General features: G+C 40.8%; 1 long non-coding RNA gene across 1 annotated transcript in view; it reads right to left on the reverse strand.

The window, feature by feature from the left end:
* Positions 1-17,491: 17,491 nt before the first annotated feature.
* Positions 17,492-25,409, reverse strand: part of LOC122680142 — a 128,177-nt gene continuing 120,259 nt past the window's right edge. Inside the window, exon 3 of the long non-coding RNA XR_006336645.1 lies at positions 17,492-17,765. This is a non-coding gene — a long non-coding RNA (uncharacterized LOC122680142). The remainder of the gene's footprint in view (positions 17,766-25,409) is intronic.

Genomic DNA, 25,409 nt, shown 5'->3' on the forward strand with positions numbered 1-25,409 from the left:
TCTCCTCCAAATTAAATGAAGCGTTTTGGCAGCCTGTAAATGTAGCCTAATATATAACAAGGGAAGAGAGCTATTTTCCTCAGGGAGAGTGTAATTTTAACAGAAGTTCAACTTACACATTTTAAGATCTGTATTTTGAATGTCTCTGTTAAATGCAAAATAAATATAATTAGTTATGAGATATCTTGCCCTTGGCTACAGTATGCATTAAGCCACAGCATAATATTATTCACAAGCTATTCATACTCTGTGGTGTATTTCAGGACTTCCTGTGCTGTAGTCTCTTAAAGCAAATACTGTATCTAGTTTCAGAATCTAACAGTTGTTCCTTCAGAATGGTTAGGAGTGGGTGCCACACATCTGGGGCCTTCAAATAGTCTAGCCAGACATATAAATTCCTTATGAACAGGATCTGTATCTTTTCGTGCATGGGTCCTTGACATGTAAACAAAACCTGGGACAGTGAAGTAAGTGTGTATAGAATAAATAACAGAAGAGGCAGATCTCTGATGAAATATTCCAGAGATGTCATGTCCATAAAATGATCATTTTGAGCCATTTTAGAGCCCCAAGCTACCTGGAACCTCCATTTTCCCTCCATTAATCCTCCAGAGGTGGTCGCTGTGATTACTGAATGGGGACAGTGCAGTTGTCAGTGGACATGCCCTTTCTGGAATCTCCTAACTTTGTGACAACTATCTCAGTGGATAAAGTACAGAGTTCTGCAAGGTCACTAGAGAAAGGGTGAGCATGGGGCCCACAGCCTGCGTCAACAGAGAGCTGTTTTTCTTTAATAATTCATGTTATCTAGTATGTTCATACATTGAAAACCAAAAAGAAGTTGTGCTTCCTCTTATGCGGTTTTCCTGAGTTCTTCTGCAACCTGAAAGAGCTAACTTAAGGAAAAGTGACGAACAGGGGATTTGTCAAGAAAGAACACGATTTCTTCTGTTTGTGAAGCCTAACAGGAAATAATGCTAAGTCTGTTTCTAGAATACAGTGAGTTCACAGCCCAGTGACAAGATCTGCAGCTTGATAATGATTTCGATCAGGCCTATAGTGCCATTGGTCTGGGAGCTAACTAAAGGTAGGGATGGGCTTACTTGTTTTCTGTCTAACACTTTGCATTTCTCTAAAGCACATCTGCAAACAGTGAGTGCCCCATAGATGTTGACTAGTTGTGTGTGTGTGTGTGTTTTAACTCCTTTTAAAGGGCTAAGGAAAAAAAAAATTTAACTTGTTTCTTAACCAGTTAAATAGTAGGTTGAAAAAAAGAGAGAGAATGAGTTTCAGTTAATTGTACATCTTTCCTGAGTGAAAAATCGTATGCCAAGTACTACACCCTGGAGGGGGTGTAAAAAATACAAGCAAAGTATAGCTCCTGTCTCCATGAAACCACAGCTAAATGGCTCACTCAAACAGAAAAAGATGTAAGGGGTAACATTTCTACAAATATATTGCATTCATTAGCATTGGACATTATAAAATATGTTTTGCCATAACGGTGAAGAACCTATTTGATACCATAAGTCCAAAATGAATCTGTTTGATATCATATACATGTAATAACAATTGATTTCCAATAACTGACTTCTCAAATTATCAACATCTTAATAGTCCCAGAGAAACTGTCCAGTTTCAATTGTTTCAATTTAATAAGTTGGTAAATGACTGAATGGTTTTTCAGTTTATGGTGGGGGTTTATGTACATAGCCTATAAGAGCCCAACTCTATCTTCTTTAATAGCCCAAAATGACTATACAGGTGTATATGTACATACATGAATGCATATATATATATATATATACATATATGTACACGTATATCTAAAACTCACACCTCATATGTTCTCTCATTGTTAAACTGAGCACAGATCTATTGGTGGAGCCCAACCGTATCTTCTCTAATAGTTCAAAGTGATTATACAGGTGTGTATGTACATACATGAATGCATATATATGTACACATATACATGTGTATATAAATGTAGATACATATGTGTACACTTCCCAGGTGGCTCTAGTGGTATAGAACCTGCCTGCTAACACAAGAGATGTTACAGACACGGGTTTGATCCCTGAGTCAGGAAGATCCCCTGGAGGGAAGGCACAGCAACCCACTCCAGTATTCTTGCTTGGAGAATCCCATGGACAGAGGAGCCTGGCGGGCTGCAGTCCATTGGGTCGCACAGAGTCAAACACAACTAAAGTGACTTAGCATGCACATCTAAAACTCACACCATGTTTGTTCTCTCATTGTTAAACTGAGCACAGATCTATTGGTGAAGCTTTTCACTTAGACTACAATAGCCAGCTGTCTTTAGAAAGCGTTACTGAGTCTTTGCCACGCAGACCAGAAAAGGAATATTTGAAAGTGTAATGAGCCTGTAAGCGCTCAGAAATTCATTGCACATCATGATGATTACATCTGAGAATCTGTTCTTGCTTTATTCTATTTTTTCTTAAGAAATAGTCTTATCTTTAGGAATGCGTGGAAGCAAAATGACTAGTTTCTAACAGACGGCATTAAAACTGTTGTGAGTACAAGGCAGAAACACAACAGTAAAATTGCAAGCTGAGAAGAGGAATCAAATCGGGGCAGAAAAGTGTAAGATTTGAGAACAAATTATGCATAGGACAAACTGGTAATCATTTTGAGAAAGAGACTCAGCTTTAAATAATCAAATAATTTTTTTAAAAAGTGACTGGCAGAGACCGTCAAGTGTAGTGTTGAACAAGACAGACTCCACCTACAGTGCTGAGTGTGAATCTTCACCCTCCCTTCCACTTACAAATCGTGTAACTTTGAACTAGAACTTCAGCTCTCTCAGTCCCCTTCCTCTCTGCTTTGCAAACAATACATACTTAGTGAAAACAATGGTTCATGACAGTAATAACATTCTTTCAGCACTTTACTATGTGTCAGGCGACTATAGTAAGAATGTCATATGAATAAGCTGATTAACTCTCATATTAGTCCAAGGAGGCAAGTGCTATTATTGTTTTCCTATTTAACATATGAGAAAACTGAAGCTAGGCTAGATTAGGTGACTTGCCCGAAGAGAGAAAGCTGAGATCTGAACCTAGCAGAATGATTCTGCAGCCTGTAGTTTAAGAACTATGCTATCATATTGCCATACAAAGTGCTTATCATAACTTGGCACAGAGTAAGGCTTCAATAAAGTCAGTCAAAAGAGCTACATTCAAAATTAACTGAGGAAGAAAACCAAATAACCTGTCAGAAGGAAACCGACTTGGCACTGTATCCCAGATATGTGCTGTGGTATTATGTATGGAGATGGGAGATGATGCTGAAATAGCTTGACAGGGCCCAATTCAACATCAAATGATGAGCTTATTGGGAATAAGCTCAAATGAGCCTAAAACTGTTCATCACAATCTCAGGCTCAATTAGTTGGTACATCCTGTCCAAAGCATATGCATCCCCGCTTCCTTCCATTTCACATGTTTCCTTTCCCTCCATATCTATTTTAACGGTGGCAACTTGGGTCTAATAAAGTCAGTACTGGCTTGGCTGTTAGCCTTTATCTTCACAGCTGATTCACAGTCACTCTGACCTCATCAATTTGCAGCAAATGTGAACACCTGGTTAGAGTTGACCTTGAATCCAATTCAAACGGCAGAGATGTGGACACCCTGAAAATCCCCATCAGAAGTATTCAGAGTCGGACGCCACTGAGCGACTTCCCCGCACTCCTATTCTGCAAATCAGGGAATGAACCACGCCTGCCTCCTCGTTCTCCTTGTCCCCTCTCCTGACACAAGCCCGGGGGGGTGCTTGCCCCACACAGTCACCCTTGTTGGCCGCCACGGCCCTCAGGAAACCTGTTACCCTAAATAACTGTCATATTCTCATGCACTCAGTCACAGGGAAGAATTTCAATCTCCCTCTTCTCTCCCCTTGGAGAGGAGGTTGAGGTCATGGGACTGAAGGGGTCCTGTCTTGTCTCCCAACAAGAGGGGCCTGTGCAGCCGCTGCGCCCACCGCAGACGAAGGCGTGTGGCAGCTGAGGCTCTTCCAGCCACTTCCTGTGTCTGGCTTTGATTTCTTAGAGGGCAGGTGCACATATTCCAGAGTCGCTCCCTGATTCAGCAGCAACCAGCAACAACAGCAACTGGGACCAGAAATCTGAAGCAACCCTTTTCTTTTCTGAAGCTCCTTCCCTTGGTCCCGGATCCTCTTTTCTGTTGTCTTCTCCCAGTCCTCTCTCTCCTTCCACTCGGCAGCACGTGGCTGAGTTCCAGGAGTAGTAGTCACTCAGTTGCGTCTGACTCTTTGCGACCTCATGGACTGTATAGCCCACCCGGCTCTTCTGTCCATGGGATTTCCCAGGCAGGCATACTGGAATGGGTTGCCATTTCCTTCTCCAGTGGCTGAGCTCTACTGGGCGCTAAGTAATCACTGGTCTTAATTATAAACAGCCTCAGCTGAGAGAAAGGATTTCATTAATGCTAGGAAAGCCAAGCCCACGAAGCAAAATGGGTGTAGGTAGTAAGATGGAACCCAAACCAATGTCCCAATAAAGAACAGAAAAAAACCCTGTAACCAAAATTCAGTTCATCCTCCAAGTCACAGCTCTCTGTGACCTGACCCTTGCCTACTGTTCCAGCTCATTTTCCCCTTACTTTTACCTTCAAACTTTATACTTCAGCAACAATGTTGATTTTACCTCCAATATCCAGAGCTGTTCCCTGCGTCTGAGCCTTTGTGGAACCTCCCCTCTGCCTGAAACACCTCACTGTCTTCCTGTGTGTGTGTGTGTTAGCTAGTCACTCAGTCCGTGTCCCAGTCTTTGTGATCCCATGGACTGTAGCCCACCAGGCTCCTCTGTCTATGGAATTTTCCAGGCAAGAATACTGGAGTGGGTTGCCATTTCCTTCTCCAGGGGAATCTTCCCGACCCAGGAATTGAACCTGGGTCTCCTGCATTGCAGGCAGACTCTTTAGTGACTGAACCACAGGGAAGACCCGCTGTCTTCCTGGAAATATCTTGTTTGACTTTTAAACCCTGGCATTGATACTGCTTTATCCACACCCAATGATTGATTTAATTGGCTTGGGTTGTGGCCTGAGCCTTGGGAGTTTTAAGGACTCTCCAGGTGATACTAATATGCACCAGAGTTTTGAGACTCACTGGTCTAGGCCAGTGGTTTTCAAACTTGAGCAAGGATCAGGTTCCAATAGAGGGTTTGTTCAAGCAGAGATTGCAGGGTTTACTCTCTAAATTTAGAATTCAGTAGTTCTGAAGCCTGAGAATTTGCATTTCTCATAAGTTTCCAGATGATGCTGATTCTGCTGGGCCTGGGACCATGTTTTGAGAATCAGTGCTCTATGTATGGGCTTCCCTCATGGCTTGGAGGTAGAGAATCTACCTGCAATGCAGGAACTGCAGAAGTGGGTTTGATCCCTGGATGGGGAAGATCCTCTGGAGGAGGGCATGCAACCCGCTCCAGTTATGCCTGCCTGGAGAATCCCATGGGCAGAGGAGCCTGGTGGGCTACAGTCTATAGGGTCGTAAAGAGTCAGACATGACTGAAGCGATTTAGCACACACATGCTCTGTTTAAACTCTCTAACTTGCATAGGTTCTTACATTGCACTTATATTATTTAAACTGCACTTAATTGCAGTTGTCACTCTGTATTGTTATCAATGTACCCACAGTCCATTCCTGTCATCATAAGGTAAAAATACTAGCTTTTTTAAATCTCTGCCCAGCACTGCACCTGGTATATGGTAGGTTCTCAATAAATGATATCTGAATGTGATGTCTAATTATCACAGAGATAGAAAGTCACATACTAAATTTATGCTAGTAGTTTTTGGATACTGGATCTAACAAATGTCCCATGCATCTGAGTTTAAATCTAGAAGGCAGTTTTCTTAGCTTCTATGAATTATGTCTGGGATTTTGGTGATAGGATTGGTTTGGCAAAGTACTCCTCAAACACTGGGATGAAAAGCCTTATGCAAAAGTAGATTATATTACACTACATCAACAGCACCTCTTTTAAAATTGACATTTAATGAGTATCTCTATCAGTATAGGCCTTTTAAGAGCTCTCCATAAAATGTTACGAAAAATGAGAACATTTAAAATACAGGCAAACAATGAGTCCCATTCACACAGCTTCTTCACATTATTTCTCTAGTATCACGGATCTCTAACACGATCACTCACTCTCCTCCAGGGAAGCTGGCACGGGTTAGACATATTGATTGTCTGATTACAAATATAGAATGTGGCAGTGAGGACTTATGGGAGGGACCCATTCGTCCCTGTGCCTTCTACATAGACCTCAGACTGAACACACACTCAGCTACAAAGCAATGGAACCAGATAGTAAAACGTTATACCCAAGGAGATCAGACTCTAATGCAGAACACTGATTTCATTGTTTCACAGAACCTTGTAAAATAAGACCAAAGAGATATTTACAAAAGGTTTTCCTAATCCTTGCTAATTTCTTAAATACCTACTTTCAGGAAGAATAAATTTGCTTTCTAGCCACTGCCCTGTAGAACATTAAAATTACAAAGTTTGTTGGCACAGATCTTTGTCAACTCAGAACCCTGAACCGATGATATGGTATTTTTCATTTGTAACTATGCATGTATCTGTGTGTGTGTGTTGCAGGGGGGTCTTGCTTTTTGTACATTTTAGGTGCCTTCTACCTTGATGACCACCTGATTGTTCTGGAAAGGCAGTGCTGTCCTTGGTGGTACCGAATGTAATGTCATTTGACATCTGAATAGTATCCAAGTTGTTGTTCAGTCACTAAGTCATGTCTGAATCATTGTGATCCCAAGGACTACAGCACACCAGGCTTCCCTGTCCCTCACCATCTCCCAGAGCTTGCTCAAACTCATGTCCATCGAATCGGTGATGCCATCCAACCATCTCATCCTCTGTCTCCCCCTTCTCCTCCTGCCCTCAATTTTCTCAGCATCAGGGTTTTTTCCAGTGAGTCAGCTCTTTGCATCAGATACCCAAAGTATTGGAGCTTCAGCATCAGTCCTTCCAATGAATATTCAGGACTGATTTCTTTTAGGATAGACTGGTTGGATCTCCTTGCAGTCCAAGGGACTCTCAAGAGTCTTCTCCAACACCACAGTTCAAAAGCATCAATCCTTTGGCACTCAGCCTTCTTTAGGGTCCAGCTCTCACATCCATACACAATTAGTGGAAAAACAATAGTTTTGACTATATGGATCTTTGTTGACAAAGTGACGTTTCTGCTTTTAAATATGCTCTCCAGGTCTGTCATAGCTTTTCTTCCAGGGAACAAGCATCTTGTTCATGGCTTGTTCATTAAAATTTTGTTGTTAATCTTGTTCATTAAAATTTCACGGCTATAGTCACTGTCCACGGTGATTTTGAAGCCCAGGAAAATAAAATCTGTCACTGTTTCTACTTTTTCCCCATCCAATTGCCATGAAGTGATGGAACTGGATGCCATGATCTTAGTATTTTGAATGCTGAGTTTTAAGCCAGCTTTTTCATTTTCCTCTTTATTTGAAAAGTGTTGAAATGAGTCAGTGAGGGACACAAGATGAGAAATTTGTCCTTTAATCTCTGAACATTTTAAACCAGAAAATTTGTCTGGTCAGTCTCGCTTAACTGGAACTCTGTGTCCCTGGTCATCTTTAATCATTATCTATGACTGCATTCTTATTCTAAGAATGTCAAAAAACCTGGATATTGGCTTTCTGAATTAAGTGCATTACAACTGAATTCCACTGTTAGCAAGCAGTCAAACATGAGCAAATCAGGAATGAAACATTCTGTAGGTTGTGCCTACCTTTTTTTGTAAAAAAAAAAAAAAAAAGAAAGAAAGAAAAAATTAATAAAGGACAAATTTGCCTAAAATTTATGGGCAATGCATTTGGAGTTCAGAGTGCCTATGTTTAAGATGTAAAGTCCATTATGTGGGCAGGCGGAACCAGATTCAGTGACTGCTTTTTGTTGTTCTCTGTTCTGTCTTAGGCTAGTTGATTGGTTTTCAAATTGGCATCACTGCCTTCATTTTTCTGTTTCAGTCTCAACAATCTTGGATGGGAAGACTTATAAACCAGATCCCAACCTTGCTCTCACTTCAGGAGTATGAATGGAGTAAAAGTACAACTCAAGCATACAGACTACTTAATACTATCTTCTTGATTCTATCACCTACCTTAGTAAGAGTCTATCTTTCTAATGACAAATTTGTTAAAACTATATAAGCTATAGTTTTTGTACACTCAAAAGTCTAAAAACTATCAAGGATGGCTGAAGTTAATTAAAAATATTTACATGTCTAAACAGTCAGTTGATGGGCTGCCAAAGTTAGGGTGACGAATTAAACAAAAGCATGTGTGTGTGCATGCTAAGTCGCTTCAATCATGTCTCACTCTTTGGGATCCCATGGACTATAGCCCGCCAGGCTCCTCTGTCCATGAAATTCTCCAAGCAAGAATACTGGAGTGGGTTGCCATGCCCTTCTCTCCAGGGGATCTTCCCAACCCAGGGGTCAAACGTAGGTCTTTTTTGTCTCCTGCATTGGCAGGCAGGTTCTTTACCACTAGCGCCACCTGGAAAGCCCAAATAAAACCATCAGTTCAGTTCAGTCACTCAGTCATGTCCACTCTTGACCCCATGGACTGCAGCACCACAGGCTTCCTGTCCATCACCAACTCCCGGAGCTTACTCAAACTCATGTCCATCGCATCAAGTGATGCCATCCAACCATCTCACCCTTTGTCATCCCCTTCTCCTCCCTCCTTCAATCTTTTCCAGCATCCGGGTCTTTTCCAATGAGTCAGTTCTTCCCATCAGGCAGGCAAAGTAGTGGAGTTTCAGCTTCAGTATCAGTCCTTCCAATGAATATTCAGGACTGACTTCCTTTAGGATGGACTGGTTGGATCTCCTTGCTGTCCAAAGGATTCTCAAGAGTCTTCTCCAGCACAATTCAAAAGCATCAATTCTTCAGCGCCCAGCTTTCTTTATAGTCCAACTCTCACATCCATACATGACTACTGGAAAAACCATAGCCTTGACTAGATGGACCTTTGTTGGCAAAGTAATGTCTCTGCTTTTTAATATGCTGTCTAGGTTAGTCATAGCTTTTCTTCCAAGGAGTAAGCATCTTTTAATTTCATGGCAGCACTCACCATTTGCAGTGATTCTGGAGCCCTCCAAAATAAACTCTGTCATTGTTTCCACTGTTTTCCCATCTATTTGCCATGAAGTGATGGGACCAGATGCCATGATCTTATTTTTCTCAATGTTGAGTTTTAAGCCAACTTTTCCACTCTCCTCTTTCACTTTCATCAAGAGACTCTTTAGTTCTTCACTTTATGCCATAAGGGTGGTGTCATCTGCATATCTGAGGTTATTGATATGTCTCCCAGCAATCTTGATTCCAGCTTGAGCTTCATCTAGCCCAGCATTTCGCATGATGTTCTCTGCATATAAGTTAAATAAGCAGGGTGACAATACACAGCCTTTCCTGATTTGGAACCAGTCTGTCGTTCCGTGTCCAGTTCTAACTGTTGCTTCTTGACGTGCATACAGATTTCTCAAGAGGCAGGTCAGGTGGTCTGGTATTTTTATCTCTTTAAGAATTTTCCCCAGTTTGTTGTGATCCACACAGTCAGAGGTTTTGGCATAGTCAATAAAGCAAAAGTAGATGTTTTTCTGGAACTCTTGCTTTTTTGATGATCCAATGGATGTTGGCAACTTGATCTCTGGTTCCTCTGCCTTTTCTAAATCCAGCTTGAACATCTGGAAGTTCATGGTTCACATATTGTTAAAGCCTGGCTTGGAGAATTTTGAGCATTACTTTGCTAGTGTGTGAGATGAGTGCAATTGTGCGGTAGTTTGAGCATTCTTTGGCATTGCCTTTCTTTGGGATTGGAATGAAAACTGATCTTTTCCAGTCCTGTGGCCACTGCTGAGTTTTCCAACTTTGCTGGCATATTGATGCAGCACTTTCACAGCATCATCTTTCAGGATTTGAAATAGCTCAACTGGAATTCCATCACCTTCACTAGCTTTGTTTGTAATGATGCTTCCTAAGGCCCACTTGACTTTGCATTCCAGGATGTCTGGCTCTAGGTGAGTGATCACACCATCATGGTTATCTGGGTCATGAGGATCTGTTTTGTACAGTTCTTCTTTGTATTCTTGCCACCTCTTCTTAATATTTTCTGCTTCTGTTAGCATACATAATTTAAGCATACATAATAAAAAATTATTGTGTATTTATTTCATGAAATTCATGTTTTTGCCTTCCTTTCAGCAACATTTATTATTCTTCTCAAAATTTTCATAGAGTTTGATTCCATTAATAATAGTGATCTAAGGCATTACAAATGAAAATGTAATTATGTCCAGATCATGGCAAATTTGAATATATTTTAATAAAAAATACAGAATAAAGCAAACCTAAAATGTAAAATAGTATTTTTCATGGGCTTTCAAAAGTCATTTTTTTCTGTCAAACATCAAATTATTAAAATTAAAAGACAAACACAAGTTATAACTAAGAAGGATCAAAACATAAATCAAAATTTTTAAATAAAATTTGTTTTATTTATTTTCTTTAAAAAGTTACATAAGATTATTAAATGCTTTTATAAAACAAATACCATTCTACATTTAGCTGCCATGTAAGGAACCAATATCTTGTTTCATACCTGCTTCACAGAGGAAGAATTTGACAAATTAAACAATTGGTTTTTATTTTTTTTATCTGGGTGCTCCTGCCAGCCAATTGGGCTCCCTGTCTTTCTAAACAGTTTCTGACTTCCACTTGAGCAGTGGCACAATCCACAAACCTTTATGGCATATGATGTAATTGTCGTTTCTTCTAAGGACATAAGTCAACAGACTTGGAGAAGTATTTTCCGAGGGCTCCAGCGGTGTTAGCAGAAGAACGGTGTCTTGGGTTTCAGTCATGTGGTTGCCAGCCCAGAGTGCAGGATTCCAAGTCACAGAGGCTCCCAGGTATCATTTCATCAGTGTAGTTAGACATGCAGGGTGCCCTAAAGCCCAGAATTCATGGGGACTTTTACTCTCATATCCTTCTGCTTAGCTGAGGCCTTGAGAGATTCTCACTGAGATTATCACAATAGACTGCTTACAGATCACTTTTCTTCTGGATTCAAATTTTTCCTTTTGCCTCAAGAACCTGAATATTTATTGGAAGGACTGATGCTGAAGCTGAAGCTCCAATACTTTAGCCACCTGATGCGAACAGCTGCCTCATTGGAAAAGACACTGATGCTGCAAAAGATTGAGGGCAATAGGAAAAGAGGGCAACAGAGGATGAGATGGTTGGACGGCATCACTGAATCAATGGACATGAGTTTGAGCAAACTCTGAGAGATAGTGAAGGACAGGGAAGCCTGGCATGCTGTAGTTTCTGGGGCTGCAAAGAGTTGGACACAACTGGGCAACTGAACAACACAACATGGACATACTAATGGAGATAAAGTAAGAATCTTGACTGATTACTCTTTCCTTACCTCAAACCTAAACTCTGAGGTCAGTTGTGACTAGAGGAGGTAAAGCAAATAAAAACCATGTTCCAGTGTACATGTGGCCAATGAATCACTCATCCCTTCACTCAAAATACATCACACAAAACTGAAACTGCCTAACTTGACAGACAACAGCAGTGGCCTGATTCCAATACTGACAGGTAAGCAGTATTCAAGACAGAAATACTGCTTCATGATTAGTGCTTATTATCAATACACAGCTGGGCTCAGCCACAAAGCATAAGATAGTAGCCAATATTAATTGAGCATTCATTATGCTAAACACTGACACAATGGACATGAGTTTGAGCAAACTCCAGGAGACAGTGAAGGACAGGGAGGCCTGGCATGCTGTCCTCCATGGGGTCACAAAGAGTCAGACATGACTTAGTGACTGAACAACAATAACTTTGCTAAGAGCTTCATATGTATTTTTTCATATGACTCTCCCCACTGTCTTACAGTTACATAATACTCTGAAGCGCTCTTTCAAGATGGAAGGACTGAGGCTTTAGAGGAGTTGAGAGGCTTGCCTAAAGTCTCACAGTAAGAAAGTAGTGGCATTGGGAATTAAGCTCAAGCTGTGCAACCCTGAAGCCTGTAAACTTGAACACTCACTCTTCCACTCTGCTTGCCTGTGTCTTACTGGCCTTGAGCAGAGGGATGGGAGGGTCTGGAACCAGCTAAGGCTAAGAGAGGGAAAACTGAATCAACAGCCAAACTGTGCCCCAAGGAAAGCAACCACCAATCCAGAATAACAAGTCCAGAGGACACAATGACCTTGTGTTTATTTGCGCTGCAGTCACTTCCAAGGAGTTATGGAAGTGGACTCAAGTGGCAGTCAGGTTATCAATGGAGGGAACTGGCGGGGGGACACTGCACCAGAGGACAGGTCCTCATTGGACCCCCTGGGTTGGAAGGACAGAACTTCAGTCTAAGGGAAGACAGAAACAAAAATAATAACCATCTGCACATCCCTCTGGTCATTTAATTATCATAATGAAAAATAATGCAAGTATTATTCTTCCCATTTTCCAAGTGAGAAAACAGATTATAATATGTCCAAGACTAAACAATAAAAAGAGGGAGAAGTGAGAGGAAGACTAGATTAGCTTGACTCTAGATTTGTGGTTCTTTCTATTAAGCATATCACATTGCCTCTCACTCTGGACCCAACTAAAGGACTAGGGAGGAAAAGAGAAACACAAAGTCCCATCCTAATACTCAGCCCTAACTCATGTTGACTGATGCCTGTAAATGCCCTGCAGGTTATGGGAAAAGGCATACACAGATGGCAGGATGGGCAACCAGGACTAATTAATGCTGGAGTCCACCCATGGGTGGGGCTCACAGCACCGTAGTTTCAACTAGTCAAGACTGACTCACAAGGTTTGAGTTGGAGTCTCAGGACAAGGACTCCAACGACGGGGCAGATTGAGGACACATGTACTGAATTCTGCGTTGTTGACAGGGTCTGTCCTGGGACACTTGGCCTACTTGCACTTCCAAGAGTGAGATCACTGTGATTTTTTTTCTCCCAACCTGGAAAGCCCTTGAAGCTATGCCCCAGGGTACCTGTGCATGAACAGACCTTACAAAGTACTTGGGACTCCAGGTCCTAGGAGAAGAAAAGGATATCATGTAGCCCAAATGGCAAAGATGTAATAGAAAGTCATTTGCTGTAAATAAAAATTTCCTTCAAGTCAAAAAAAGAAAGCTGGGTATTATGATGGATTTTTAATTGGGGAATTACCAGGAGCAGGTAATGAAACGTAAAAGCAGGTAATAATGAAAAGGGTGCTTAAGGAATATTATAAGCACACGGCTTTAGATACATAAATGGAAAAATGTACAAGAACTGACAACTATAAGAAAAACTCAATGAAGTGTTTGCTTCAGTTCCTGACTGGCCCACAGCTGTCTGAAATAGTCTCTTTTTAAACCAGGCTTCCTCTTTGTCTAGAGGTAATCTGTCCCTCTGTGCCCTTTTTCTTTTTTTTTTTAAGGTTTATATGCATAAATCATATTTCCATATGAAAATAATTAGAAAATGAATATTAAAAATGACACAGTACCAAGAAAAATCATCAGATACACAGGAATAAATCCTATGAAGGAAGACTTTTACACAGAAAACTATACTGCTATATTTAAAATGGATAACCAACAAGGACCTACTATAGCACATGGAACTCTGCTCAATGTTTATGTGGTGGCCTGGACAGGAGGGGAGTTTAGACGAGAATAAACACACGAGAATAAATATGTATGGCTGAGACCCTTTGCAGTCCACCTTAAACTATCACAATATTGTTAACTGGCTCTACTCCAATACAAAATAAAAAGATTTTTTAAAGTTATAAAAAAGAATATTTTATAGTTTTCTTTTTAATTTCAACATCAACTGTCACCATCATAGCTAAAGTCATAAATACTCCCCGATTTAATTCTGCATAGTCACAGGCTCCAAAAAGGGAATCTGTGTGTGAGAAGAGGGAATCATTATTTTCTGTTGGAGGTTGACTAATTTGGTGGTTAATAAGAAGACCGTGAGTCTTTGTACATTTTAGATTAGAGAACACAGAACTTGAATCTCAGTCACATGTCATTTCCACCAACATATATAGAGGATCTACTACGTGTCAGGCACTTCGGAAAGTCTCAGACTAGATAAGACACAGCCCTTGGGCTCAGGAAGCTCAAATGTAATGTTAGAGATGGAGGTAAACTAGCAATCAAGTCAAACAGAACAAAATAAGAGGTCACGGGTACAAAGGATGCACTGTGAGAGCTGAGAGATAGACACTGCTGAGAGGCGGGGGTGTCGTCAGTCTTGGAAGTAGGGAAGGTCATTCCAGGATGAAAGAAGAATGAGCCTGCAGAGCTGTTCAAAACATTTCAGTCTGAGAAGGAAGAGGAGAACCAAGGGAGGGTGGGTCGTTATAGTCAGTAGGTGTGCTCAAATACCCCTATCTGCCAGCGTGGCATGCTTTAATTCTATTTCCTTCCACCATTTGTCAAATTCTCCCCTTTCTTTGGCCAGAGCTCTCACTGCCTCATTCTGTTCTTGGCAGACTGGGTCCTTTTACCCTCTTTGGCTTATTGAAGGGTATATTTCTTCTCCCTGTCCTCTTCTGTCCTCTCAACTAAAACTGATTTCACTGAGACATCCTGATGCTCAAGAGATATAAATAAACTTTTCCCCAGATGCTTGAAATACCAAATAATGGTCATGATATTGGCCGAAATGCTGGTATGTGCAGGGCACTGTTTTAAGTGTTTCATAAGGTACACACATGTGGGACCCAGACTTGAAGGTGGCCTTTCATTAGTTCCACCTCCCCACCTTCCTTAAGGGCATTCATACCCTTGTGTACTGCCCCCCACCCCCACCCCGGCCCAGTCTGCACTGGGGTTGATCTGTGTGACCTATGGAACATTCCATGTGGATCACTAGGGGATCATCATGCAATTCAGATTCTGACTGAGAGGTTTGAGGTAAGGCCTGAGGACCTGCATTTCTGAGAGTAGCTTCCAGGTGATGTTGAAGCTGCAGGTCCCTGGACTGCACTTTGGGTAGTAAGGCTAGAGTTTAAAAGGTAGCATTTATCCTAAGGTTGATGTACAAGCAAAATGCCTTGGTTAACATGATTTGGGTGCCCATGTTGAGCTGGGGATTTGGGTTTATTTCATGGCAGAAGTCTGACCCTTGCTCTGAAACCTGGTCACCTGGTCAACTTTCTTTTTTGTTGTTGTTGTTGCAATCTTGTGTCAGTCATAGATTTATTTTTTCTAATTAATTTTGTCTGACCCTTGCTCTGAAACTTGATCAACTTTCTTTTATTTTTTTATCTTTGCAATCTTGGGTCAGTCTTAGATTTATTTTTTCTAATTAATTAATTAATTTTAATAGAGAATAATTACAGTAGCATGATGGTTTTTGCCATACATCAACGTGAATCAACCACAGGTATACATGTGAAGCGCCCCCCGCCCGCCCACCTGCCTCCCCACCCTCTGGTCAACTTTCAACACAAGCTTTCTCCTGTTTTCTGCTTTCAGCATGTTGATAACTCCCACTAAGCTGCTTTGTGGCTGAACTTCTAAATTGATCTTAGCCTTGCTGGGAATTCTTACCTCCTCTCTTAAGTCCAGGAGAGCAGTAGTTACCATTTACTGTACTCCCACTAACATGTCACATACTCGATATCATTACTTATCTTAGATTAACTAAAAATATAGTTATCATTTCCACTTCTCAGCTGAAGAAGGCAAGGCGCAATGAGTGTTATAAAGTTTGCCGAAGTCTCAAAGCTGGTAGAGGTGCTAGGAAACACTGCAGGTTGTGTCCCACACTCTCGTTCTTTCCACTTCAGTTCACGTGCTGTGCCCAGCACAACAGACTGTGGACCTACTCAACCCAAGGCCAGACCTCTGTTCTGGTGTGTTCTTCCAGTGTGTACTCACCCGTCCACAGGAGCCGATGGGCATAGTTTCAAAGACATGGTACAAAGTGATGCATTTATTTACTGAGTTGCAAAGAATTTGGACAGTCTTTTGTAACTCACTCTTGGTGGAATTTGAATTACTGAGTGTGTTCCACGGGTGAGGCAGTCCTAGGTATCAATGATAGGAAGAAGAAAAGAATGAGAGGAAATAGATAACAAGTTCAGCTGGGCATAACAGACGGTAGACATTACTAGGAGTGTGAGAGTACAAGTCAAACAGGAAAAGGGATCAATTTACTGGGAGCACTGAGTGATGTTGTTCTAGATATTTATTGGTCTTCTGGGGTAAAATATGAGGGGTAATATAACCCCTGCCTTTTTATCAGCACTGAACAATAGCTAGTAATTCTAGTAAATGTTGCTAGTCGTAAAGAATTTGCCTGCCACTGCAAGAGATGCAAGAGACTCGAGTTTGATTCCTGGGTCAGGAAGATCCCCTGGAGTAAGAAATGGCAACCCATTCCAATATTCTTGCCTGGAAAATTCCATGGACATAGGAGCCTGGTGGACTATAGTCCATGGACTTGCAAAGAGTCAGACATGACTGAGTGACTGAACACACACACACACACAAACACACACACAGAGACAGCAAATGTGTATTGAACACAAGCTCTGTGCTAGGCACTGTCATTCATTTTACCCGCTTTACTTCATTTCGTTCTCACAATACCGTATGAAGTACATACTATTATTATCCCTACCTCACTGGTGAGAAATTAGAGAATTGGGGATATTTAAGCAACTTGCCTAAATACTGCCATAGCTAGTAATTGAAAAGATAGAATCAAAATTCAGGTCTGTTTAATTGAAGAATCCAAGTAAAGACTCTATTTGAGAAAACAAAAGTCTATCTGGGAGCAGAGTTGAGGAAGAGTAAAATGGGAAGCCCATCAGGGAATATTATTCAACCATGAAAAGGAGGGAAATCCTGTCATTTGCAACACCATGGATAAAACTAGAGCATATTATGCTAAGTGAAATAAGCCATATAGAGGAAGACAAATACTGTATCGTATCACTTATATGTGAAATCTAAAAAAAAGTCAAACTCACAGAAACATAGTATAATAGAATGATGGTTGCTAGGGGTTGGCATTGGATGGTGGGGAATGGGAAGATACTGGTCATAGGATGCAAATTACAGTTATAAGATGACTATGTTCTGAGTATCTAAAGTACAGTATGGTAATCGTAGTTAATAATACTATAGTGTATACTTGAAATTCGCTGAGAGTAGATTTTAAGCATTGTCACCAAAAAGAAAAAAGAGTAACTATATGAGGTGATGGATATGTTAATGAACTTGATTGTGACAATCATTTCACAATGTATACTCATATCAAATCATCCTGTTGTACACTTTAAATATATACAATTTTGTCAATTATACCCCAATAAAGCTGGAAAAATTTAAAATAATCAATACTTAAAACATTCAAGACCTTTAATGGTAGATTATCTTCAGGAGAATAAGTGCTCCCCAAAGTGTAAGATTTTGCTAGGAAATGAGGGCTCTTGCCTGAAGATACTCTGACACTTGGGAAGAGGGAAAGAGAAGGAGGGCTTGGCTTGTTATCTCAGCCTGTGGGGTGTGAAGAAGCCCTCACAACTCTTCTTCTCCTCTTGGAAAGATGGAAGAAGCTGGGCAGAGCTACAGGACAGGCAGGCAAGCAAAGCTATTGCAAGCTCCATTCCAGGTTTCCTCCAGGGAGCTGCAGAGAGTAAAGAAAATTTCGGTAAGGATTTCCCTTTGAGATAAAAATGGGAGAAAAAAAGAGAAAAAAACGGATTTAGTGGGGAGCCTAAATCCAGTTAAGGCCACCTACAAACACAATAGTAGTCACATTCCTAGCCCTTCACAGTTTTTCAAAGCCCTTTCTCTTACAAGAGCCTGGATATGAAGCTGAGTGGAGGAAGCAATGATTTGGGATCAACAAACTTGAGTTTGAATCCTGGCTTTTCCACTCACTGTGTTGATAACTCTCCAAGCTGCAATTCCAGTGTCTCGATAACAGGGTTTTGTTGCGGACAGATTGAAGTCATGTAGGTAAAGTTCCCAAAACATGGTATGCACTTGAGAAATGGTAGCACTTGCCATCTTTTGTAAACTTCACCCAAAGAAAACACCACAGAGGTAATTGTTAACGGACTAGCTCCAGTTTGGAGACGAGGACACTAAGACTCAGGTCAAGTGGTTTCCCAAGGTCACAGCTAGAAAGAGGACAATTTTCGGGCATCAAATACTGCTCTCTGTGCAGTTTTTTCCTAGGCAAACTTGGGTTTGGAGTTGTATTTCTATGCAGGTCAGACACCCGAATAATGAAAATATTCAGAGAGGTCTTTCCTTTGATATCAGCCTTTGATCTTAACAAAAATTGCCATACTATTTTCAAATGGAATACCTTTGTGAAATCCTTTTCCTTCAGAAACCTGTGTTCAAACCTCACACTTCAATGAAATAATTGCTTTATCCCTTCAGATTGTTGATTTATGTTTGAGTTCAGACACCTGGTAAGTAGGTGATGTTTCTGAAGTCATTATCAGTCACTGTGTCTTCCACAGCTGGATGAAAGGGTCATATCAGAGTCATATGGCTTGTCTAAAATGCCCATGTCTTGCCTTTATCTGACAGCATCTGAGCACGCCAGACAGTACGGCACTGGCAGAACAGTTCTGAATCCTGTCACCTATGCTGAAAACAGGTGAAGGTGAGGTTGGAGAAATCTGGCCTAAGTACCTAAGGATCATTACTACAGCAGCTCCTGTAACACAAAGAAATTGAATCTGGTGATCTTTATGGTCTCTTTTAGCTAAAAAATACTATACCATTTTATCTGACTTCTTCTCTACCTCATCCCAGTTTTATTGTTGACCTCTTAAAAGTTTAGCTGGATGTAGGACATTCTACATTCTATATCAGTGTTTCCCACTGAAAAAGAAAATCAAGATGAACCAAGACCCAGTCTGTCCAAAACACCCTGCTCTTCATATAAGATGATGATATTGCTACCCCAGGGACAGGGATAAAGCTTAAAATCCAAGATTCACTGGCACCATTTTTTAAAGACATAAGCCAACCAAGTCACTCATCTGCCCATCCATCTGTCCCTCCATTTGATCATCTATTTATTTATTTACTCTTCAAATATTTATTAGCTATCTCCTATACTCCAGGCACAAATGCTAGATGAAGGGACAATGATCTATAAATTAGACCTTGCTTTCATAAAGTATAGTGGAAAAGATTGAAAAAAGACAAACAATTTCACAAACAATTGTGAGGATCAGTTCTTCATGGATGCTAGGAGTGAGCAGACAGGGTTTCCTAAGAGAGGAAGTATAGCCAAGTGGTTGAGAGAATGATGGGCTCTGGATTATAACAAGGAAGCTCCAGTTTTGTCCTTCCTCATACCAGCCCTGAGACAGGGGGCCAGTTGTTTAATTGCTCTGTGCCTCAGTTTCCCCAGCTATGCCATGGGGCTATAATAGTACCTCCCTCTAAAGATTGTTGTGAGGAATAAAGGGCAGCACATGGGAAATATTTCGAACAGTGTCTGGAACTAGCAAGTGCTCAGCTTGTGGTGGGGAGACACACATAGCAGATGCTGTGTGGGGGGACTCTTTAAGGAAAGGGTAAGCTGAGACATGAAGGATAAATAAGAAGGGGTGAGAAGAGGTGAGAAGATAGGGGAGAATGGGAATGAAGGGTGGGGATGAGCAAAGGAAACATAATGAAAAGGTGCAGATTTTGAAATGGAAGGAACATGGACATGGTACTCTGGAAAAAATTAATATGGTTAGTGGTGGAAGAGGGCTTCCCTGTGGTAAAGAACCTGGCAGCCAACACAGGAGACACAGGCTTGATCCCTGGGTTGGGAAGATCCCCTGGAATGGCAACCCACTCTAGTATTTTCACATGGGAAATCCCATGGACAAAGGAGCCTGGTGGGCTACAGTCCATGGGGTAGCAAAGAGTTGGGCATGACTTAGTGACTAAACAACAACAACAACAGCAAAAAGAAAAAAAAAAAGCAGTAAAATATTTGAGACTTCTCTGTAAATGACATCCTTTTACGTGTCTCTATCTGTATTTTTATTTTCTGTCCCTAGAGGCCATTGTGGCTGTCTTTGAATATCAAAATAGACTCAAAGAATTGCATTTCATTGTCAAACAATTGCATCCAGATAATTGTATTATGGCCTTTTAAGGGCACGTGATCAAGTTTTACAATGTATTAAGAAAAGTATTGAAGGAAATAGCATTTAATTTTTGTTTAATTCTGCTTTTCTCTGTCTTTTGCTTAGGGCTATAAAAATATGCTATGTTTCTGATTTATCTTATATTTTTCAACTTTTTTCTTCTTTTTCATTAGCTTTTAATAAACCCCAAACCACATTACCATTTTTCAACAGTCACTTCAAGAACAATATCAGAAACAAACTGATAAAATGGACTGGTCATGGACCTTGGAGTCTTTCAGTCTTGGTTTTGAATTCTGGGTGTACTGTGTGACCCAGGACAAGTTATTTAATGTCTCTGAGACTCAGTTTCTCAAGTTGTAAAAATAATTACAATAATACTTATATTTCATTTTTGTGAGGACTATATAATGTTTATGAATACATCTAAACCTAGTGACTAATAAAAAAGGAAATGAGAGGGAGAGAAAGAAAGGAAGAATAAGAGAGGAAGGAAGGGAAGAAGGAAGGAAAGAGGAATTAATGACACAAGTGACAAAAGATACAGATGGTACCATGAGTGAAGTGATCTGTTGAGGAATCATTCAGAGGTTTCTTCTAATGTCATATTCTGAAATTTTGGAGAAAGATATCCAGTATTTTTTAAAAATTATTTGGTGTTGCAAGTTTCTTCATGTATATAATACTTTGATATTCCCAAGGGACAGAGACTATAAACCTATCAACCCTTAATCTTTTGAAGGGCTGAAACTTTTCTCCAACTCTTCTGTTGATTAAAAAATAGTAATTTCAAAAAGCCACCTTCTGGGAGTCATCTAAAATCTTTAGGATGCACTGTTTTTTTAATGTATTTGTTTTTAATTGAAGGATAATTGCTTTACAATGTTGTGTTGGTTTCTGCCATATATCAACATGAATCAGCCACAGGTACACTTATGTCCCTTCCCTCTTGAACTTCCCTCCCACCCTTCTAGGTTGTCATAGAGCCCTCGTTTGAGTTGCCTGAATCATAGAGCAGATTCCCACTGGCTGTCTATTTTACATATGGTAGTATGTATGTTTCCATGCTACTTACTCTCTCTATTCATCCCACCCTCTCCTTCCCCCATGCCTGTCAAGTCCATGAGTCTCTTCTCTACGAGTACCCATCGCTACCCTGCAAATAGGTTCATCAGTATCATCTTTCTAGATTCCATACACATGCATTAATGTACAATATTTGTTTTTCTCTTTTTGACTTACTCTCTATAATAGGCTCTAGGTTCATAGGATGCATCTTTTGTGATACCAGCAGTCAAGTTTCTTCTTTACATTTACTGTCTTCTAGAACTAAAATCCAGAGAAGGCAATGGCAACCCACTCCAGTACTCTGGCCTGGAAAATCCCATGGACGGAGGAGCCTGGTAGTCTGCAGTCCATTGAGTTTCGAAGAGTCAGACACGACTGAGCAACTTCACTTTCACTTTTCACTTTCATGCATTGGAGAAGGAAATGGCAACCCACTCCAGGGTTCTTGCCTGGAGAATCCCAGGGACGGCGGAGCCTGGTGGGCTGCCATCTATGGGGTCGCACAGAGTCGGACACGACTGAAGCGACTTAGCAGCAGCAGCAGAACTGAAATTGGACAGTGATGCCGAGTACACATGAGCACCTGCTGTCAGGAGAGGTGATTATGCAGAGTGCTGAGTGAAAGAGTGAAAACTGAACTTAGATGTCATTCATTGGTTCATTCATTCCTTCACCAAACATGTACTGGGCATCATCTCCAGTGACACCAGAAATTTCTTTTTTAAAGGGTCACTTTGCTCCTGACCAGAAACTGTAGTGCTGATTAAATCAGACGATTACATTAGCAGCCCTTGTCATTCAATAAATTATTCTGAAATGAAGGTTTAAATGCTGCATTTTCAGGGATTGCATAGTCAAGGGTAATGAGTTAAATTGACTAAGGTTGTCCTTTGGAAATGATGGCACTGACTTCTGGGTTTCTGAGTTTGCGGCTTAAAATTCATCAGAAGTGTTGGCTGAACTCAGGAAAGTTCATTTAAGATAAATGAACGCCACTGGTTCCTCCGTAGCTGCAGAACATCCCCACCTCTGCTAAGATAAGGTGTTGGCTGATGATAACAATAAGGAAGCAAGCCTATACTTCTGCAGGGCTGTGAGGCGGGCTGACCCTGTGGAATTTCAACACTGGTTCTCTCAAGCCAGAAGCAAGCTCCCCCAAATTCAGCCTGGAGGAGTCAGGACCCCCTATATTTCTCCTTTTTGCTTCATCATTAGGACAAGAGATAAAAATGTTGTGTGGTACATGTAGTTCCATTAAAACCTCCAAACTAGTGATGATTTGGAACAGGGAAGAATTAATGTGTTTGTCTCTTTCTACTATGTGAATATCAACTTTACAAAGTCCCAAGGGAGCAGGATTTCATACAGTGGAGAATGCTTCCTGATCCTTTCATCTGGGTTAGACACCTACATCTTGCATTTGGGGATGAAAGTACAAATAAAGCTCAATCCCTTCTGCTAAGGAGACTAGTGGGGAAAAGAGACAACACAGTATATGAATAAATACAATAAAGTATTGTGTGTAGGAGGGTAGGGGAGTAAGCCCAGGTACCAAATGATCCAAAGGATGGGGTCATCTATGCCACCTAAGGAGGGAGTAGGGGGTCAGAAAAGATAGGGCAGGAATAGAGTCACAGACATAGAGAATGGACATGTGGACACAGGGAGGGAAAGGATGGGTGGGACAAACTGAGATATTAGTATTGACATATATACACTACTACCATAGGTAAAATAGATAGCTAGTAGGAAGCTGCCAACACAGGGAACTTAGCTCAGTGCTCTGTGATGACCTAGGGGGTTGGGATGGGGGCAGGGGTAGGAGGAAGGTCCAAGAGGGAGGGGATATATGTATATTTATAGTTGATTCACATTCTTGTACAGCAGAAAGTAACACAATAATGTAAAGCAATTATACTCCAAGAAAAACAAAGAAGAAGAAATATCTGCTATGGACTACTCATCAATTACACAAATTTTCTAAAATCTTCAGTCCTGTCACTCCAGGCTGGGGAAAAGAAGGCAGTTGCAAAGTGAGGTAAGACTACCCAGTGCATTTTTAGAAATCTTGCTACAAGTCAACATGGGTGGCCCTTGATGTACCAGGGAGGATGCTGGCCCCACACTGCGCCTGTAGATGCACACAACACACCTCTGGAGAAGGTCTTAGTTTCAGAGTTGACCACAGCATAAAGTGAACAGCAAGTCAGATACTTAATGTGAGGGACCCTTCCAAAGACCTTTCAGCCTCTAAGTCAGTGTTTATTGACGCCACTTCCCAATGCTTAGAAGTATTCTTCCTCTCCCTTTAAAGGCCTTTATTATCTCCTTTTGGGCTTCCCTGGTGGCTCAGTGGTAAAGAATTCACCTTCCAATGCAGGAGATGCAGGTTGGATCCCTGGGTCAGCAAGATCCCCTGGAGAAGGAAATGGCAACCCACTCCAGTGTTTTTGCTTTGGAAATCCCACTGACAGAGGAGCCTGGTGGGCTACAGTCCATAGGGTTGCAAAAGAGTCCCAAATGACTGAGCAACCTAACAACAATTTCCTTTAATCCCTGTAATGGCTGGGTCATCCCTTTTTAAACATAACTTTTTTCAAAGCTATCGATATTCCAGATAACATTTGGCTGAAAAGGTAGTGAAGGAACTATAGTTAGAGAATAAGCAGACCCCTTGAGCATCACTGTTCTGAGTAGAACGAAGATGTGTGTGATGTGGTCCCTTCCCAGAGTGTCAATCACATCCAGGAGACTAAAAACCACAGCCAGAGGAGAAAGAGCAGGACTAAAGTCATGAACACCATTTTTAGACTCCACATGGTATTAGCATGAAGGCAAGTACATTTTATTTTTAAGTTCATTTAGAGGAAATTTAGAAGGCACAATGTGAGGAGCTAGCAGGATTTTTAAAAATGGTCCATAAATTGAAGCTTGGAAGAAAGACTGAGGACAAATATAGATGTCTGAAACTCCTTTCTAAGATTATCAGAATTTCTAAAATGTCCTGAATTAAACCACAGGTGCCAATTAAAGCATGGGTGTTTGCAATCACTTACATTAGTATTTAATATGTATGACCCTCATCTATTTTTTTCTAATCTTGCCAGTCTGAAGTGTGGGAATATTTGTGCTTCCTATTTAAAATCTTTGCAAGGATTATGTTGTCTATTTCAGGGTTTTGTTTTTTTTTTTAGTGGTCTTGTTCAAAAGGAACGTGGCTGTGCATGTATGCGATATTTATGCTAAAGTGGAGTGCTAACAAATGCCTCTGTAATATACAAATCGATGGACCAAGACAAAATTGCTCGGTTCCATCATTCTCAGACTATATGCTTCACAGTCTTTTCTTTATTCTTAAGCTCTCTCTTCAAAGTTAACCAAGGAAATGATGAAAAATTATTTCCTAGATCACAAGATAACTTTAAAAATGTCTTTTCTCTATATAGTCCCGTCGCTTATTCACCGTGCAATATTCAATTCTGCCTCTGCTGCCCTGGGAGGATGTCTTTTGACATTTATTGAAAAGCTGTCTGGAGGGAGACACATGGAAGAAGATTTTAACCTTGATCCACTGACAGTAAAGTCATTATCTAGCTTCACCAAAAGGAAATTTGAGTCTTTTCCTCCTTTATTCATCCTCTGGGTTCTCACTCTCCCTATCCATCTATCTATTTTCTATAATGCCTCTGTTCTTTCTTTGATTATCAGTTTGGGAGATCTTGCTTTTATGGGAGGAAAACAAATCCTGAATATGTTTACTGAGCATCTACCTTGTGCTAGGCATTGTTTTAAATAGACAAATCCTAATTCATCCCTCTTTTCATCCCCACTTCTGCTATTCGTTAATCCCTTAGTGAGTCCTGTTCAGCTCCATTCCAAAATTTTTCAGTTGTATCTGCTTTTCTACATTTTCTTCTGCAGCCAGGTCCATACAATGCAACATGGCACCGACTTCCTTCCCTCCAACTATCACCCTGTGTTAGACTCCATGGTGTTCTGATAGCTTCTCCAGCCTTTCTCAGCTCCCTCCCCTTACCTTTCATAGGAGTTTTTTCCAATAAAATCTTTGTACATTAAAAAGAATACAG

The sequence above is a fragment of the Cervus elaphus genome, chromosome 3, assembly GCF_910594005.1.
Source record: "Cervus elaphus chromosome 3, mCerEla1.1, whole genome shotgun sequence".
In the NCBI taxonomy this organism is placed as follows: domain Eukaryota; kingdom Metazoa; phylum Chordata; class Mammalia; order Artiodactyla; family Cervidae; genus Cervus; species Cervus elaphus.